Genomic DNA, 6,163 nt, shown 5'->3' on the forward strand with positions numbered 1-6,163 from the left:
TCACCTGTTCCTCTCAAAAATATCTATTCAATTACTAACAGCTCAATCTCAAAAAGACATTCAACCTCCATCTGTAATAACAAGGATTTATTAATAAATATTACCCAAGGGGCCTCCCTGGTGGCCTAGGGGTTAAGTCTCAGTGCTGTCACTGCTACAGCCTGAGTTCACTCTCCAGCCGGAGAGCTGACCCACATATGGTGCAGCAGACGTCTCCTATCTCACATGCTGCTCCCCACACCAGTGTATTTCAGTCACTCTGCCTGCTTGACTCCCAACTCTGTCTCTGGTGAATCCTCTCACCACCTATACCTCTGGCCTACACCCCAGTTCTACACAAAATAAATAAAATCTTTTTTTTAAGATTTATTTATTTATGCATACAGAATTGGGGTACAGGCCAGAGGTGCAGGGGCGGTGGAGGCTTCACCAGAGACAGAGTGGGGAGCAGAACAGGCAGATCGACAAAGTACACTGCTGAGGGAAGCAGCGGGCGGGTCAGGAGAGGTCTGCCGCGCCATGTGGTCTCCTCCGGGGCAGGCGGCAGGCGGGAATTGAACTCATGCGGAAGTGGCTTCAGATTCTCAGTGCTGTGCTTTAACCCGCTGCGCCACCAGGGAGAGCCAATAAAATATTTTTTTAAATTAATAAATACTAACCCAGTTGCCAAGTATGTGCAATTGTACACAAGAGCTTTATGATCTCCCTCATGCAGTTTATATTCTTTTATTTTTTTTTATTTTTTTTTAAAGATTTATTTATTTATTTGTGCATACAGAACTGGGGTACAGGCCAGAGGCTCAGGGGAGGTGAGAGGCTTCACCAGAGACAGAGTGGGGAGCAGAACAGGCAGATCGACAAAGTACACTGCTGAGGGAAGCAGCGGGCGGGTCAGGAGAGGTCTGCCGCGCCATGTGGTCTCCTCCGGGGCAGGCAGGCGGCAGGCGGGAATTGAACTCATGCGGAAGTGGCTTCAGATTCTCAGTGCTGTGCTTTAACCCGCTGCGCCACCAGGGAGGGCCCTATATTCTTTTATTTTTTTAAAGGATTTTATTCATTTATGCACACAGAACTGGGGCTTAAGTCAGAGGTGCAGGAACGGTGAGAGGACTCACCAGAGACAGAGTGGGGAACAGAACAGAAAAATGGATGAAGTACACTGCGGAAGGGAGCAGCAGGCAAGACAGGAGAGGTCTGCTGTGCCATGTGTTCACCTCCAGGCCAGGGCCTGGGATCCAACTCACACTGAAGTGGCTGTGGCTTGCTTGCAGTGCTGCACTTTAACCCGCTGCGCCACCGCAGCTTATGTTCTATTGGTAGATACAAGACTATATCCAAAATGGCCAATGCCTGGGATATGTTAAAAATGAATTAAAATTTTATTTTCTCGTGGGGTTTTCATAACCTTTGCAGGTGATACAACTAAGATTAAACAATTACGTGCTTTGCATACAGTACACACTCAGGTATAGTAGCTATTATGTTATTGCCAGACATGCTCACCATTTGCAAAATTTTGGGTGACTGAGTTTAGACAGCCCAGGAAACCCAAATCATTAACTCAAATAATAACTAGTATTCATTGAATTTATATTTCATGCCCATAGTCATGCTAAGCACTTTGTAGAATCTGTGCTTGTCCCAGGCCCTCCCTAGTGGCACAAGAGGTTGAAAAGCAGCACTATGAAATTCTCCGCAGCCATTACAACATGAGTTCAATCCCTGACCAGGGAGCTGACCCACATGCTGCCATGTGGGTCCTGTGATGCTCCCTTGAGGCTCCCCTCAGCAGTGTATTTCAGTCAATCCACCTGTTCTGTTCTCTGCTCTGTGTCTGGTGAGACTTCTCACCCCCCACATCACTAGCCTGTACCCCAATTATTGATGCATAAACAAAACATGTTTAAAAGAAAGAAAAAAAATTGGCCCCACTTCAGTAAATGCCCATTTCTCAGATCAAACTGTTCAGTCATCTTTGAATGACACTTTCTTTCACACACACAAGCATGCAAACAATGTATGTATAATTTATATCTAATCCAGCAATAAGTACTGCTACCTCTTCCTTTAGACATATCCAGACTCTGACCACTTCACTTCTTACCCACCTGCTACTACCAATTTAACCAAAGGTGTTCTTTGGACAATTACAACAGTCTAACTAGTCTTCCTGATCCTGTTTCCTATAGTTTATTTTCTTTAAAAAAAAATTTTTTTTTTTTTTTGCGTAGAACTGTGTTATAGGCCAGAGGTGTGGAGGTTGAGGATTCACTAGAGACAAAGTGGTGGATCTACTTAAATCCACTGCTGAGGGGAGCAGTGGGCAAGACAGGAGAGGTCTGCTGCGCCCTGTGGGTCAGCTCCCTGACAGGGGATTACACTAAGACTGTAATGGTGATAGTGCTAAGACTTAGCTCCTAGGCCATCTGGGAGGCACCTATAGTCTATTTTCTCCATGGCAACCACAGAGAGGGATACTTTAAAACCTAAGTCATACTACCTTCTGTGGCTCCCACCTTGCTCAGAGTAAAAAATGTCAGTCTACCAGTGGCCTACCAGGGCCTAGACTCTCTGCTCCCAGCCAACTCTCTGACCTCATTCCTCCTTCCCGCCTTGCCTACCTCACTCCAGCTACAGCCTCTTGCTTTTCTTGAAGATGCCAGAAGGTCTTCTCTCTCTGTAGAAGAGGTTTTCCCAAGACAGTCCCATGAACTGATTCTTTATTTCATTCAGAGTTCAGCCCAGCAGTCACCTTATCAGAAAGGCTTTCCCAGACCACCTTAAAGTGAAATAACACCCCCACCCTGACACACTATCCTTCTTAAGGTGCCACCATCTGCTATATTAAATATTCATTGGTTTATTGCCTGCTTTCCTTCAGTGAACACTAAAGAAGGGAGTGTGTGTTTTCTTCACTGGTGTGACCCCAGGACTCAACACATGATAGGTTCTCCCTGAGTTTACATGAATCCCAACCTTTTGCCTGTGAGCTAGAGGCTATTCTTCCCATTTTCCAGATGAGGGAACTGATATTCTGAGATGTGCTAGAAGTTGTCCCCAGTCACATGGTTTCAGACAAGTGGTGGATCCAGGAGTCTGTTCTTTTAACCTCAAAGCCATAGGGACTTTGCTTTAGATAAAATATTGTTGGCTCCCAAAGATCACTCAAAGGTCACAGTGATCTAAGGCTCTGAATACGGATTAGCAAAACAAAACAAAAACACAGAACAACTGTTTAATATCTGACTTCAGTCGTTTGGAAAGAAAACGATTTCAAGTCAAGGAAGTCCTTGAGAATAGACAAAACCATCAGTGATGTCCTCGGGGTGCTGAGCTGGCAGTTCCCAGCTTGTGCTCTTCGCTGTGACCCCCACCCTCGGGGCATCAAGCCTTTCTGTGCAGGGAGCCTTCCCAAGGCTCTGGTCAGTCAGGCCTGGATTTGACGTCATTCCCTCTGGCAGCTGGTGATGTTTACGCTCCTGCGGAAGCGCTCAAGCTCCCTCTGATGCTCTATTCCCTTGAAACCAGGAGCAGGAGGGGGCACCTCAATATTCAACACTCTGGGCAGCTGCTGAGGGGGAGGTATTGAAATGAGACTGAGGGAGGCAGCCTCTCCAAGGGCAGGACTGGCTTAGGGGAAAGCTTATCTGGGGCATCCTGCCTGCTTCTTTCCTGTGATTTCTCCCAGCTAAAAGCATCTCCAGTTCTTGGACCAGTAAATGTTTGTCCACCAACACACTAGTCCTAGGAGAATGTACCAAGTATTATTCTGAGCAGACTGCAGGGGGAAGCCAGGGTATCATAACCACAACTTCATCCTCTGGATATCTTGTCTGAGTTATCAGCAGCATTAATTCATTCAATTCGGGTTTCAAATGTGTCCTCGGACTGGGCTGATAGCAGAGACCCTCATGGCACACCCAGTCTAGAAAGAGAAAGTGACAACAGTTATGATAATCATTGTGATCAGCTCTTTAATGGGAAGCAGGATAGCTTGGCCCTGAGCCTCAAATTTAAGTCCCAGGTCTGCCATTTACCTATGTAATCCTGGACAACCATTATTCCGAGTCTCATCAGTATATTAGAGTTAGTATAAGAACTTAACAGGATAAATTATTATTAACTAACATTTATTAAGCTCCTACATGTATTAATTTAGTCCTTACAATACTCCTGCAAAAACATGTTTTTCTTATCCCCATTTTACAAATGAGGAAATTGAATCACAAAGAGAGGTTAAGTCATTCATTCAAGATGCATTGCCTCTTAAGTAATAGAGCCAGGATTCAAATCTAGGAAGTCTAACCCCCAAGTTTGAATGTTTAACCATTATATAAGATACTGCTTGGATAACTCAAGTGGCCCTAGAACAGTGCCTGGGACAAAGTGAGTGCTCAGTAACTGCTCACTCTTTTTTTTTTATAACAGTTTATTTTTACATCATTTTGTACATTTTTTTTCATCATCTTAATTGTAATAACTGCTCACTCTTAATATTTCCATCATCCGGGGACAAAGCCTAGGGAAGCAGAGCAGAAGGGAACTTGGTCCGAACTTTGGAGGGGCAATCAAGAAAGGTTTCTTGTAGGATGCCCCTCCATCCCGCATATAAATACAAATGGGTCCGGGACAGATTTAGATTGAGAGAGATATGGGAAGAGTTTTCCAAGTGTACACTACCAGAGTGAAAAGAAGTGGATGCTGTAGCCAGAATTCCAAACAAGGCCTTAGTACTGGAGGTGCGAGGAGAGGGCATAAGGCCAGAAATAAACTTAGCGTGTTCTGCAGGCCACGTGAGTTAGGATTTTGTCCAAAGCATACCAAAAAGTCTTGGTTTTAATAGAGGAGAGAGATGATTAGGCTTGCAATTTACAAAGACTCCTAAGGGGCTTCCCTAGTGGCACAGGGGTGGTCTCAGCCTATCGCAGCCACTACAGCAGGAGTTTGATCCCCGGCCAGGGAGCTGACCCACATGGTGTGGCAGACCTCTCCTGACCCACCCGCTGCTCCCTCAGCAGTGGATTTCAGTAGCTCTGTCTGTTCCTCTTCTTCTTTTTTTAGATTTATTTATTTATTTATGCATACAAGAGCTAGTGTGTAAGCCAGAGGTAGGGTGGGGGTGAGAGGATTTACCAGAATAGAATGGGGAGCAGAACAGGCAATACACTCCTGAGGGGAGCAGTGGGCGAGACAGGAGAGGTCTGCTCGGCCATGTGGGTCAGCTCCCTGGCCAGGGATCAAATTCAGGCCACAGTGGCTACTGATAGTTTCATAGTGCTGAGACCCTTGTGCCATCAGGGAGTCCCAGGACTATGTGTTTTGCTCCCCCCAACACCTGTGGTCTAGACTCCAGTTCTTGTAAGCATAAATAAATCTTTTAAAAAAAATAATGTAGAGGACACAAAAACACTGATTCAAAAAGACACCTGCACCCCCATGTTTATTGTTGCTTTATTTACAGTTGGAAAGACATGGAAACACCCAAATGCCCAAAAGTGGATGACTGGATTAAAAAGATGTGGTACATATACATAATGGAATATTACTCAGTGATCAAAAGAGATAAACCCATCCTTTTTGCAGTAACATGGATGGAGCTGGAGAAGATCATGCTTAGGGAAATAAGCCAGAAAGAAAAGGAAAAATACCGGATGGTTTCACTCATAGCAGGAGTATAAAGGATCAGGGGAGAAAATAAAAATAATAATAACGAACAACTAGATGCCAGAGACATTTTATGGGGGTGGAGTGGGGAATGGGGTCAAAAACGGTAGGGGGATGGAAGTGCACTGGACTATGGTGATGGCACATGGGTGACTTGGTGAGGGGAAGCCCACGGGGATGCATATGAAGGACATTATCATTACAGCCTGTCTACACTCCCCTCATCTTCGGTCTAGCTGGGGTTATTGGAGGGCGGACTGCGGTGGTGGTCTTCTCTTTCACCCCACAGAACTTGGTGCTCAGCTATTTTTCTTTACAGGTGGTCACTATTTATGCTCACACACTGTCCGGCCCAGAGGTCCACTCAGACAAGCTCTCTTGGCCAGAAGTGCCTATCCAGCTCCGTTGCCTGTCTCTGTGTGCACACGCCCCACCTAGTCCTCTGTGACAGCAGTCTTTCCTGGGGACACGCTGTCCCCTGGCCTCTGGTTCCCAGGAA

This window comes from Condylura cristata, unplaced genomic scaffold (genome assembly GCF_000260355.1).
Source record: "Condylura cristata isolate star-nosed mole 26May11 unplaced genomic scaffold, ConCri1.0 scaffold00029, whole genome shotgun sequence".
NCBI classification, from domain to species: Eukaryota; Metazoa; Chordata; class Mammalia; order Eulipotyphla; family Talpidae; genus Condylura; species Condylura cristata.